The sequence below is a fragment of the Odocoileus virginianus genome, chromosome 3, assembly GCF_023699985.2.
Source record: "Odocoileus virginianus isolate 20LAN1187 ecotype Illinois chromosome 3, Ovbor_1.2, whole genome shotgun sequence".
NCBI classification, from domain to species: domain Eukaryota; kingdom Metazoa; phylum Chordata; class Mammalia; order Artiodactyla; family Cervidae; genus Odocoileus; species Odocoileus virginianus.
In genome coordinates, this window is record NC_069676.1 from 89,632,009 (window position 1) to 89,645,436 (window position 13,428).

The 13,428-nt window shown below is 41.6% G+C and overlaps 1 long non-coding RNA gene across 5 annotated transcripts in view; it reads left to right on the forward strand.

The window, feature by feature from the left end:
* The first annotated feature begins 275 nt into the window (after window positions 1-275).
* Window positions 276-13,428, forward strand: part of LOC110145253 (uncharacterized) — a 273,926-nt gene continuing 260,773 nt past the window's right edge. For all 5 annotated transcript variants that reach the window (XR_011487009.1, XR_011487014.1, XR_011487012.1 and 2 more), the window contains exon 1: window positions 276-342. This is a non-coding gene — a long non-coding RNA (uncharacterized lncRNA). The remainder of the gene's footprint in view (window positions 343-13,428) is intronic.

The window sequence follows — 13,428 nt, forward strand, 5'->3', positions numbered from 1 at the left end:
CCCAACCTAGGGGTTGAGCCTGGGTCTCCCACATTGCAGGCAGATTCTTTACTGACTGAGTCACTGGGGAAGCCCAGTGTTCTATGAATCCACTTTAATATAAAATAGCTTTTAAAGAACTAGCCGATGCTAATGTTTTAGTTGTAATAGGACCATTTTGCTTGCAAGTAAGAAAATCTAATTAAAATAGTTTTCTTATCCAACAGGTCTGGAGGTAGGGTGGCTCCTGGCTTAGTGCTATAATGATTGACTCAGTGTTTTTTCATCTTTCAACCAGCTTCCTCCATGTTCAGGAGATGGCTGCAGCAGTTCCAGCTAACACTATCTCACACAAGTGTCCAGGTAAGAAAAGAGTACATCTTCCTTGTGTGTCTTGGAAGACTTTAGTAAGAAAGCTTGTCAGAAGAAGCAACTTTCCACTGTTCCAGCCTGTACAGACTTCTCTTCAAGTCTCATTGGCCAGAACAGAGTCACAAGGGAAATAAAGTACCAGATTTATTTGGCTGACCTAAGAGTCACCTCTGGGGACTGGGGTTGGAGCATGTACATGTAGATGAGCACAGTTAGTTGTTGGGATGGAAGAAGAGCAGAATGGGTGCCGAGCAAGCAAACAAAAACCTGCTACACTGACAAGCACCATTTCAAATAATCAGAAAAAATGATTCAATTGATGAAGACATAATACTAAAATATTATGCAGTAGTTAGAGGGAATAAGTGCAACATATGTAGGTCTTAAAAGCATAGTATTCTTGAAAACAGTGGGAAAGAGAACACAATCTATTGAATAATACAATTATTTATGTTGCTTAAAAATAAATGAATACTGGAGCTTTGACCTGCTGCTATAAGGAGTGTAAACTGGTACAACCATTTGGGAAAACTTTTGGACAGAATCTATTAAAGCTAAACAAAAGCATGCCTTACTTCCCAATAAATTCATCTTCTAGGTATATATACATGCATGCCTATGTGCTCTAGACATGTCTGAGAGTCTTTAGAGCAACACCATTCATAATAGTTCCAACCTACAAACCATTCACCCAAGTGTCCATCAGCTAGAAGAATGGGTAAATAAATGACGGTGTAGTTCCATGCTGGAAGACTAACTGAATACAGTATTCGCTGGAATACTATACAGTCATGAGAATGAGTAAATGACTGCTTCATGCTGCAACTAATGAAAGAAATCTGTTATAATAGAGTACTAACTATATGATTCTAATTACATAGATTTTTTAAAATAGACAAAATTAATCTATAATGATAGGAGTCAAGATAGTGGCTTTGGGGAACGTCGGAGTTATTGGGATGGACTTCTGGTGAACTGTTCATATTTCATTTCTTAATAGGGCTGGTAGTTTCATGGATTTTATTGTGAAAATTCACTGAACTGTATATTTATGATGCTCATTTTCTGTTAATATATGCATGTTATATTTAAAATTTTTTCTTTAAAAAACTATGTGCATGCAAAGTCAGTTCAGTTCAGTTCAGTTCAGTCGCTCAGTTGTGTCCGACTCTTTGCGACCCCATGAATCGCAGCACGCCAGGCCATCCTGTCCATCACCAACTCCCGGAGTATACCCAAACTCATGCCCATCGAGTCGGTGATGCCATCCAGTCATCTCATCCTCTGTTGCCCCCTTCTCCTCACCCCCAATCCCTCCCAGCATCAGGTTCTTTTCCAGTGAGTCAACTCTTTGCATAAGGTGACCAAAGTACTGGAGTTTCAGCTTCAGCATCAGTCCTTCCAATAAACAGCCAGGACTGATCTCCTTTAGGATGGACTGGGTTGGATCTCCTTGTAGACCAAGGGACTCTCAAGAGTCTTCTCCAACACCACAGTTCAAAAGCATCAATTTTTCGGTGCTCAGCTTTCTTTATAGTCCAACTCTCACATCCATACATGACCATTGGAAAAACCATAGCCTTGACCAGATGGACCTTTGTTGACAAAGTAATGTCTCTGCTTTTTAATATGCTATCTAGGTTGGTCATAGCTTTCTTTCCAAGGAGTAAGCGTCTTTTAATTTCATGTCTGCAGTCACCATCCGCAGTGATTTTGGAGCCCAAAAAAATAAAGTCTGACACTGTTTCCACTGTCTCCCCATCTATTTCCAATGAGGTGATGGGACCAGATGCCATGATCTTAGTTTTCTGAATGTTGAGCTTTAAACCAACTTTTTCACTCTCCTCTTTCACTTTCATCAAGAGGCTTTTTAGTTCCTCTTCACTTTCTGCCATAAGGGTGGTGGTGTCATCTGCATATCTGAGGTTATTGATATTTCTCCCAGCAATCTTCATTCCAGCTTGTGCTTCTTCCAGCCCAGTGTTTCTCATGATGCATGCAAAGTAGCATTTATTTAATGAGTAAATGGGGATACAAAGAAAACTCAGTCCCTGCCTTCATGAAGCTTAATTCTAATAATAAAAGTAAAAGTAATAATAGCAGCAGCAAGTAATACTTAAATAGTGTAGATTGTGTTCCAGGTCAGATTGTAAGCATATAAAATAGATACTATTATCATCCCCATTTTAGAGCTTAGGAAACTGAGACATAGGGCTGCCTACTGAAGATCACACTGTCAGTGGTAGAGTGAGAATGCAAGCCTTGTAACCCTGTCTCTACAGTCTAGCTTTCAACCAGGACGCCCTACTGCCACTCACACTAGTAAAGAAGAAAGCCAAAAACAATGATAGGTACAAAAATATCTCAGTTCAGTTCAGTTCAGTCGCTCAGTTGTCTCTAACTCTTTGTGACCCCATGAACCGCAGCACGCCGGGCCTCCTTGTCCATCACCAACTCCTGGAGCTTGCTCAAACTCTTGTCCATTGAGTTGGTGATGCCATCCAACCATCTCATCCTCTGTCATCCCCTTCTCCTCCCGCCTTCAATCTTTCCCAGCATCAAATGAGGTCTTTTCAATGAGTCAGCTCTTCTCGGGTGGCAATAACTGCGTCTGAGTAAAAGCAAAACACAGAGGTAGAAGGTGATAAGAAGGAATTGCTATTTAGAATAGGAGGGCTAGGGAAATTTTTCTCCCTCATGCTTGTCAAAAATAAAGCGATGTTTGAATGAAGACATGAAGGAAATGAGGGAGTCAAATGGACATGTGAGCAACGAGAGTGTCAGGCAGAAAAAAACAGCAAGATCAGATGCCCTGAGGCATGCATAGTAAGTTCAGGAACGGCTAGGAGGCCAGAGTGGCTAAAGTCGGAAGAGATAGGGGAGAGGAAAAGATAGTCAGAGCCAGCAGACACCAGATCGTGGGGTCCTTTTGGGCCAATGTTTGTATTTATAAGGGGAAACATAGCCAATCATTTATATAGTAAACATATTAGAGTGAGTGTGTACCTTTGGGAGACGAGTGACTGAAGGAATCTTGACCAAAAGAAATAGATACAGGGAGAGACATAGCACCAGTCTATTAGACCAGAGTATCATGAGTATTATTAACTCAATTCTACACCTGAGTCGTAGGGCAAAGGTGTAGGTTGTTGTAGCTTTTAACCAGAAAGAACTCTATATTCCATCTCTACATCACCATAAATTATCCAAAAATTAAAATGCTGGCACCAAACCTCTACTTCAGAGAAGAGAGATGTGCCCTTGGTGTGTTAAGACTTTTCCATTTCTGATGATTCATTCCCATACAGGCGGCAATATTTATAATGGCCGATACTGCCTTTGGCCTGCAATGTGCAAAATACCTCTTTTTCCTTTTGACAAAGCATCTTACCAAAAGAGTAATAAGACATAGTTTCTACAAACATATTAACATTAATCTTTTCAAAACTATATGATTTAATGGCTTAATTTTTTCCTGGAAATGTCAGGTATATTGATAAACTATATGAATTGATGCCTAAAACATTGTGATTTCTTCAAAACAAACATCCTGCATGCACACCAGTAAACCCCAAAAAGGATCAAGACTCATTATTTGTATTTAAACTTAAATAGGTTATTTTTGTCCAGAAAAAACATTTACAGTTTTATTGGTAATATGAAAGATCTTGCTTTAGGTTAGAGAGATTTTTAATCAGGCATATTATTGCAAATTCTGCCTCCTTCTTTATTTTGGAGATCTCAAAACCCAGAAGAGTATCTTTTAAAAAAGGACAATTGTCCTGTAACTATTCTGATGAAATAATATTTAAAAACATTGCATCCTGGGAGTTCAAAAGTTGAAGTGTTGACTTTTCCAAGGACTTCCAAAGAAAAAAGGGTAGGAAGAGACTCATCTTCTGTGATTTGACTCTCAAATGAGCTTCTAGATTTCTTAGCTATATTAAAATCTAATTGTAAAAGGGGTGGGGACTCTGCATGTTAATTTATAATATGTTTATTAATCTGTTCACTATTTATTGAATGTCTCCTGAATATCAAACAGTGTGCTAAGTACCTGGGTATATTGATGAGGGAAAACAGACATAGGGCTGCCTTCATAGTGCTAAAGGCTAGTAGGAGAGCAGACGTTAGTTACACAAGCACATATAAAACTGCAAGTATGATGCGCGCTGTAGAGAGGAAGCTCATGATGCAATAAAAGCCTGTACAGAGGACTCTGGACTAGTCAGGTTGGTTAGGGAAGGCTGTTCTGGAGACATGATGGTTACATTCTGATCTCAAGGGAGAGGGCAGGAATTTTAACTTGGAGACAGAGGAAAGGAAGACAGTGAAAAATAGAGGGAAAACCCTAGTGATTAGAGGGAATAGAACTGAAAGTCAGTTCTGGAATTCTTAATTAGAGAAAGGGAGAGTATAGATGAAGGTTATATTCATTCATTCATTTAATTAAGATGTATTAAGTAACTACTGTGTGCCAAATCTTGTTCTACAGGTTAGAAATATTAATGAGCTTTTAGTTTATCATATAGAGAAAGACAAGACATTAAAAAGTTGTAATCATGCAGGGATGGAGGTGAAGTAGTGATGTGATCATATTTGTGTTTTGCAAAGTAAACTAGCTCCAAAATGGAGAATGCATGAGAAGAGGCCAGAGAATATTCTAAGAGGCTCTCCCAGAACCCCGGGGTAGCTTGCATGAGGAAAATGATGCTGGAGATGACCGGCATCATTGGGTGTGGACAGTTTTGAAACATAGTTTAGGAAGCAAAATAGCATGTTGTGATAGATTGAGGCAGGCAGAAAGGGAAATGTCAAGGATATGTCTGCGGGTTCTACTGGTATAGCTAGATGGGTTGCATAAGATAGTGGCAATAACAATAATCAGCATTACTAACCTCTTTGATATGAGTTTTGGGATGGTGGGGGGCTGTGGGTGAAAATTACTGAGGTGCAGTCTTTAGTCAAAGTGGAGTCCTCTCTCCATCTCACCATCAGTGACCAACAGCAATTGCCTCAGATTTCTGCTTTCTTTTTTTCTGGATGGAGTAGATATGTCCTAAGTATGTTAGGACTTCACTGGTGATCCGTGTGAACAGCGGAATCTTGCATGAGCTGTGCTGCTTTGGCCATGCAGTGTTGCCAAGGGTCCTTTTCTCTTTAGACACAGCATCTTCTGAAAAGAGCAGCGAGACATGATTTCCCAAAAGCAAAGAAAGTATCCAATGGAGAGGTAAAGCAAGGAGTGGAGAAGAACCCCCCCCCCCCCACCCCGTCCCTGGATTCTCAGTTGGGAGCCAGGTCAGCTCAAAGCCCAGAGCGTAGAGATATGGTCTGTACAGCAGGAGCCTAGGTCGGGGCATGTGGCAGGAGATAAGCCAGAAGTGCAGGCCGATGTGGCATCCTAGAAGACCCTCTGCACTTTACTGAGGTCTGACTTTACCCGAAGGGCAGTGTGGAGACTTTGAAAAGGTTAGGAAAATGTCAGGAGTAAGATTAGATTTGCATTTTAGAAAGATGACTTAATAATAATTTAAGCTGTCCTTATTTTATGAACTTTTTTTCCTGATCAGGTGTTATTTTCACAATAAAAATGATTTTTAAAAAAGGAGAGCTGATTTTTGTCTGCTCTATAGACTGGATTAGACTCGGAATGTGAGACAAGATAGAAGGAAGCCTGTTAGAAAGCTATTGCAACAGGAGGTTGCTAAAGTGGAGCAGAGGCTGTGAACTCTGGAGTCAGGAAGACTTGCATTTGGATAGACCCTGCCTCTGTCACTTCTCCACTGTGTGAGCTTGGGCAGCTGGTTTTCTTCTCTGGGTCTCAGTTTTTTTCATCTGTAAAAATATTGGTAACAGTACATCTGTACCTTATTTTCCATTTTGCGAATTATGTATATTAAGTTCTCAGTATCTAGTATTCTCTGTAAACATAGTTCTTATTTTAATGATGAAAAGAGTCTGAATGAAGGCAGAAGCAATGGGAATGGAGACAGGGAGGAGAGATGACAATGGTGTTAGGGAGGTTGATTGTATAAGCCTCAGGGACTGATTGAATGAATGGAGGGGAACTGCCATTATACTTCCCAGGGATCCCACTTGGGTAGAATTAGGCAAATGGTGATTCCAGTCTCTTCGAAAGAGAAATCAGGAGGGCCAGGTTATTGGTTTTGGTGGGAGTAGGTTGGGAATGAGCGGGATTATGAGCTCAGTGTGAGCCTTGTACACTTGAGATGCCCTGAAGACAGTTGGCTGTGTGGGTCTATTCCTCTATGAGGAGGTGGGGCTTCAGAATGGATATTAGGGAGGTGGAACTTTCTAAGGAAGATATGCTCAGAGTGATGAGTAGAAGGCCAAGGTTAGGGTCATAGGGGGCATTAGTATTTTAAGAGGATAGCAGCAGAACAGGAAGCAGAAAATAGGCAGATGAGAAAAGGCAAAATAGTCAGAGATATGAAGAGGAGGAGCAAGAATTATAAGTCAAGAGAAAAAAATTTCAGGAGGAAGGGAGTGGTTAATACTGCCAGCTGCCACAAATAGGTCAGCTAAGGTTTTCATGGAAAGGAAAAAAAAAAAGCATTTGATTTAGCAACTTGGGGGTGGAGTGTGAGGGTGGTGTTCCAGTTTTGCCAGAGCCCCTTGAGTAGAGTGTTAGGGTTGGAATCCAGATTGCAGTCTGTGGAAGAGTAGACAGGAGGTAAGAAGTGGATATGGGCTGGAATTGTCCTCTGTTCTTTTTGTGAGGAGAAAGAGAAAAATAGGGATGGTACACTTTTGTTTGTTGGTTTTAAGAATGAGCACTGGGGTGTGCGGGGAAGTAGTCACACTAGGGAGGGAAAGAATAAGGGTGATTCTGCACTATGTGGGAGGGGTGGACTTTGCCGGCACAGGTGAAGGAATTAGCCAGAAACCAGAAAAGGGAGATCACTTCCTCTGGAATGAGAGGAGAGCTGGCATGGCCGGATACAGATAAAAATAGATAAACGCGTGGGCTGGAGAGGTGTGAGATGTTGAGGAAGTTCATGCTGATGATCTCAATAGTCTTTGTGAAGAGAATGGCATTGGCCACAGGGCAAAAAAGGGTAGGATCTTGGTTCTACTGAGCTGTTTGTGGGGCCATGAGCAGTTGGTTGCTCAGCAGTAAAGAATTTGCCTGCAATAGAGATGCACGGAGAAGGCAACGGCACCCCACTCCAGTCCTCTTGCCTGGAAAATCCCATGGACGGAGGAGCCTGGTGGGCTGCAGTCCACGGGGTCGCTAAGAGTCAGACATGACTGAGCGACTTCACTTTCACTTTTCACTTTCATGCATTGGAGAAGGAAATGGCAACCCACTCCAGTGTTCTTGCCTGGAGAATCCCAGGGACGGGGGAGCCTGGTGGGCTGCCGTCCATGGGGTCGCACAGAGTCAGACACGACTGAAGCGACTTAGCAGCAGCAGCAGCAGCAGCACGGGAGATGCAGGAGACGTAGGTTCAATCCCTGGGTTGGAAAGATCCCTTGAAATAGGAAACGGCAACCCAGTCCAGTATTTTTGCCAGGAGAATCCCATGGACCAAGGAGCCTGGCAGGCTAGTTTCTTGGGGTCTGAACTAGTCAGATGGGACGGAGCAACTGAGCATGAACACTGCTCCTGTCCGGCTCTGGCTCTGTGGGGCTCCACAGGCACCACTGAGTGGCCCTGCAGCTCCTGCTGGCTGGGTGTCCTCTGCCAATGGTCCTCATCGCCGCCTTAAGGAAAGGGGTTTCAGAAACAAAGGGGCTGAGCGGGGATGGGAGGGCAAGGCTGAGTGCAAGGTGGACGGATGCTCCTGGATCCAGAGAATGTGGTCCATGGTGGAGTGTGGTAAGGACTGGGGACTGTGTGTTTAGCAATTTGAGGCCATGGTTTTAGCAAAACACATACCCTAAACAGTTGACATCTGTAGACTGAACAGAAGGGTATAGGATGGGGGGCCTGTGGTTATCTACATGGCTGGTTTTAGTTAGATGGTCCCTAGCTGGTGGTCCCGTTTTTCTCTTTCCTGAGTGGAGGCAGCAACTTTAAAAAACCTAATTAAAAAGAAATGATTTCTGTAATTTGAGGTCTTTGAACAATGGTAACAGCAGAAAAGATTGTAAAATACTGATGAGACCAAAGCAGTACTTATGCAGGCATTACAAACAGCTTGCACTGTATTTTACATTAAGTTAAAAAAAATCATTACACGACAATGCATTGTTTATTCTTTCTTTCTTATTTCCCTGAAAGTGAAGTCACTCAGTCAGGTCCAACTCTTTGAGACCCTATGGACTATAGCCCACCAGGCTCCTCTGTCCATGGGGATTCTCCAGGCAAGAATACTGGAGTGGGTTGCCATTTCCTTCTCCAGGGGATCTTCCCAACCCAGGGATCGAACCCAGGACTCCCACATTCCAGGCAGACGCTTTACCCTCTGAGCCACCAGGGAAGCCCCTTTCTTTCAGGGAAAGAAAGCTATTCTTTCTCTAAATTGCTTTAAATCTTTTATGTCATATCTTAGTGAGAGGAAATAAAATGGGTTACATGTAGCTACTGAAACTGGATTTTTTATTCAGGCTACTGTGTGTGTGGGGGTGTGTGTGTGTTTACCCATCAAGGAGTCCATTTATGCATTTTTTGGGCACTCAATGTCAAATATTAGTGCTAAACAAGAATATCTATTGGAGTTAATATCAGTAGCTAAAACTCTCTTTGCAGTTGACTTTTTAAAATAATAGGAATAAAGTATTGAAATCAAACTGTTCAGGAATTTATCTTTCAAATAAACATATCTTTAAAATTCTGGCAGGTGGGCAAAGTAAGCAGCCAGCCTGAGGCTGGAGGTAACAGAATAGTTCTAGAAGGGGCTAGTTATCGCAATAAGTGTTTGCTGCCAAGAGCTGTCTTTTAAAAAGAGTGCTTTCCCCTTTCATGAGTTCCCTCCCTTGAACTGGTCTGGTTGCAGGAGGGAGTGGGGAGAGAAATTAAACCTTTTAGGGGAGCCCATCAGTGATTCTTGTAGGTGATGGGATTAGGGTGATGGCAGTCAGATTTCCTGCCAGAAGTCGACTCGGTGCTATAAGATATCAGGAAGAGGGTGCATAGTACCTCTGTTCTCGGCAGCCCAAAATGGAAACACGAAAATGCCGACGATAGGAGAATAGATAAATACATTATGATTAATCCTCACAATGGAATAATTACTTGCCATGAAAGAAAGTACAGATAGACACGACACTCGGATGAATCTGTCACAAAAATGTTGGTGAAAAAAGAAAATCCCAAAAAACTATTTCTAGTACAATACTACTTTTGTAACATTTAAAAACCAGCAAAGGAATGAATACACAGAAAGCTCAGGATAGTGTTTGTTTACCCCTGAAGTGGTGAGGGTGGAGGACACAGGGAGGATGGCACGGGGAGAGCACGCACATAGAAATCAGGTGTTGTTAGTATCACTGCGTTAGAGGGTGTATGCGTGTTTATACATTATCTAAAATAAATATAAGAAAGAGAAACATGAGTGGACTGGTGGAGGAAGTGCATCAGAAACCAAAGAATTGTATGTATCCAGCAGAATGACACTGTGGGCAGCGAGGAGGACCGTAACTTGGGCCCTGCTGGTAAGCCCAGCCTTTCTCACTGGCGAACAAGCCTGAAGAGCCTCTGCCCACAAGGCTTTACCTTCCAGTATGGAGATAGTCTGCAAACAAAGAATTTGAGAAAGTAATAAGTTCTTTGAGAGAAAAGTAAAACCAAAAGCATAATAATATCTCTTTGTGTAGGTATGTGCGGGTATATCTCTAGGCTAGGCGCCCAGAAATGGATTAGTTGGATGGAAAGAGTCTGTACATTTAAATTTCTGATAAGTACTGCCAAATTGCTCTCCAAAAAAGGTTGTACTAATTTATATTTCTACAACCTTCTTTTCCCACATTCTTGCCAACACTGGTGATTATCAATGATTATCAGTCTTTTGGTTTAGCCAACTGGCAAAATATGGCATCTTATTTTTGCTTCAACCAACCAATTTTTAGGTGAGCTTTTGGAAGGAGAGTCATTAGTGAATTGAAGACTCTGCATATTCTTTTCCGTTAGTGGTGAAATAATGGCCATATTTATCAGTCAGTTCAGTCAGTTGCTCATTTGTGTCCGACTCTTTATGACCCCATGGACTGCAGCACGCCAGGTTTCCTTGTCCATCACCAATTCCTGAAGCCTACTCAAACTCATATCCATTGAGCTGGGGATGCCATCCAACCATCTCATCTTTCCCAGCATCAGGGTCTTTTCAAATGGGTCAGCTCTTCACATCAGGTGGCCAAAGTATTGGAGTTTGAGGTTCAGCATCAGTTCTTCCATAAATATTCAGGACTGATTTCCTTTAGCATGGACTGGTTGGACCTCCTTGCTGTCCAAGGGCTGTAGTTGTATTTGCCTAAAATTTTGGGGGGAACAGTTATGCCCTGTGTTTAGAGCTATTACTCTCTAATCCATTTGGTCAGAAATAGTTCTTGCCTGGAGAATCCCAGAGACAGAGGAGCCTGTTGGGCTGGTGTCTCTGGGGTTGCACAGAGTCGGACACGACTGAAGCGACTTAGCAGCAGCAGCAGCAGTGTTTCCCTAAAACACTTGGAGGGATGGAAGGGGAGAGAAGAGAGATTTATTCAATGCTTTTATGTGGCATTTTTATGTGGCATTAATGCTTTTAGGTGCTTTCACATGTTCTCTCTTTTACTTTCTGCTTCATGGCAGCCCTTTGAGGAACTTGGGAGACTCAGAATTGAAGACTTGCCTTAGTCATGGAGTTAGGAAGTGTTTCAGCCAGCTCTCACTTCTTTACACATACTCCCCTCTCCACCCCACCCTCTTAAACCTTACAGAAGATAGCATTATTTTAAGAATTTAGTCTTTTAATGGTTCTATTCCAGTTGTTTCCAACCTTGGCTATATATTGAAATCTCCTGGGTAACCTGAAAAAATACTCACACCTGTGTTTTACTCCCAAAGATTCTGATGTAATTCATCTGAGGTGTACCCTGGACATTACAATTAAAAAAAAAAATTACTGTTCAGCTAAGGTTGAAAGCCACTGGTCTAATTCTGTGATCTCTTTTTAGGTTTGTATTCTTTACCTATAATGCAATTTTGTGATACTCTTGTGCTACCTTATCTCCTAAGTTTTTCAAGTTTTTTTTTTTTTTTTTTTGGCTTGAGACTTTTGGAAAAATTCCATAATAGGCTTTGGAATAACTGCAGATATCCTGTTGTGAGATGGGTAGAAAGACTGCATTACTAAATTGGGGCTGGGAATTGCTGAACAAATTATTTCTCAGGTCTTTCTTTTCCAGTTTTTAAATATCAGCAAACCAACTGCAGCATGACATAAGCAGTCTCATCTTGAAGAAGAGTATCAGCAAAATATTAGTATCACAACTTTTTCATGAATACATTTTCATCTGTTACTGAAGATAAAATAGCACAGAACAGAGCTCAAGAAAGGAAGTATGTTAGCTACAATAAATGAAATCTCATTCAAATATTATTCAGTTTTACTCGGAATATTTACTCACTGCCCTATGAAAGTAACTGCTGCTGCTAAGTCACTTCAGTCATGTCCAACTCTGTGCGACCTCATGGATAGTAGCCCACCAGGCTCCCCTGTCCATGGAATTCTCTAGGCAAGAATACAGGAGTGGGTTGCCATTTCCTTCTCCATATGAAAGTAAAATACCTACTGATTGTCTACCCCATATATGATGAGCTTAGAAGTAAAATCATTTCTCCCATCTGTGACATCAAGATGCTCCCCCCACCTATAGTACATCTTTAGAAAAACTAGACATAATTATGGGAGAAGGCAATGGCACACCACTCCAGTACTCTTGCCTGGAAAATCCCATGGACGGAGGAGCCTGGTAGGCTGCAGTCCATGGGGTCACTAAGAGTCGGACACGACTGAGCGACTTCACTTTCACTTTTCACTTTCATGCATTGGACTGTATGTGAAAGCACTTTATGAGATAGTTCAGTACTATTTATTTTTAAATAGTTCACTTTCCTTCTAGTATCTGTAAAATAAGCTGTTCTTGAAGCTGCTTTCTGGTGTGTGATGAGTGTGTAACATTGGAATTAAAAGACCTGGTGTGAATCAGGGCAAGTTATTTAGTCTCAGCCTTAGTTTCTGTCTTTAAGATGAGAACAGTAGATAGATGCTGTCTCAGGTGGTAGATGGATTAAACACTATCATCAGGATGAAAGTACTTTGTCAAGGGCAAAGCACTTCATAAGCATCAGCTAATTCCTCATTTAAATTTGGGTGCATGACCCATCCTTCGAGTCATGTATCTTTTTCCCCTGCACCATAGCCCAGAATCTCAGTGCTACCTCCAGAATTCCCATCTCTCTCTCACCTTACTGCTGCTTCACTAGGTCCTTGCATCAGGGCACCTCCACCTTTCACCCTTTCCTTCTTTCACCTCTGTTACTCCCATCCCTCTCCCACATTATATTGGCATTTTCTTTCCCTAGATTTCCCTTTCTTCATTACAAAATTACACTTCTTTTAATATAGATTAAGATTACACTTACTTTTTGACAGCTGATTTACTGCTGCTTGTGGCTAGTGTTTTAGATGACTAATCTGTTGATTATCCCAAAATAAATGCTACTAAATTGTGTTGTTCTTTCAGAGCATATACTGTATTTTAGCAGTGACCAGAGTACCAGAACCCACAGTAATGACAAATAAAAATATTTCAGATCTGTGTTAGATCTGATTACATGTTTAGGAATGTGCCTTTTTGTTACCATCCAGGGTACTCCTTATAGTCAGCACTCTAACTAGAGTGCTTCTCTGAGATGGAAAAAAAATCCAGCACCCCTCCTCCCCCCGCCTTTTTTTGGCCTCACTGGGCCGCTTGTGGAATCTTAGTTCCCCAACTAGGGATCAAACCCAGATCTTAGGCAGTGAAAGCTCAGAGTCCTAACCACTGGATCTCCAGGGAATTGCCTTTTTTCCTTTTTTGGATTCAGATGAAAAGTTATTTAATAATATCTTGGTTATAGTTTAAATA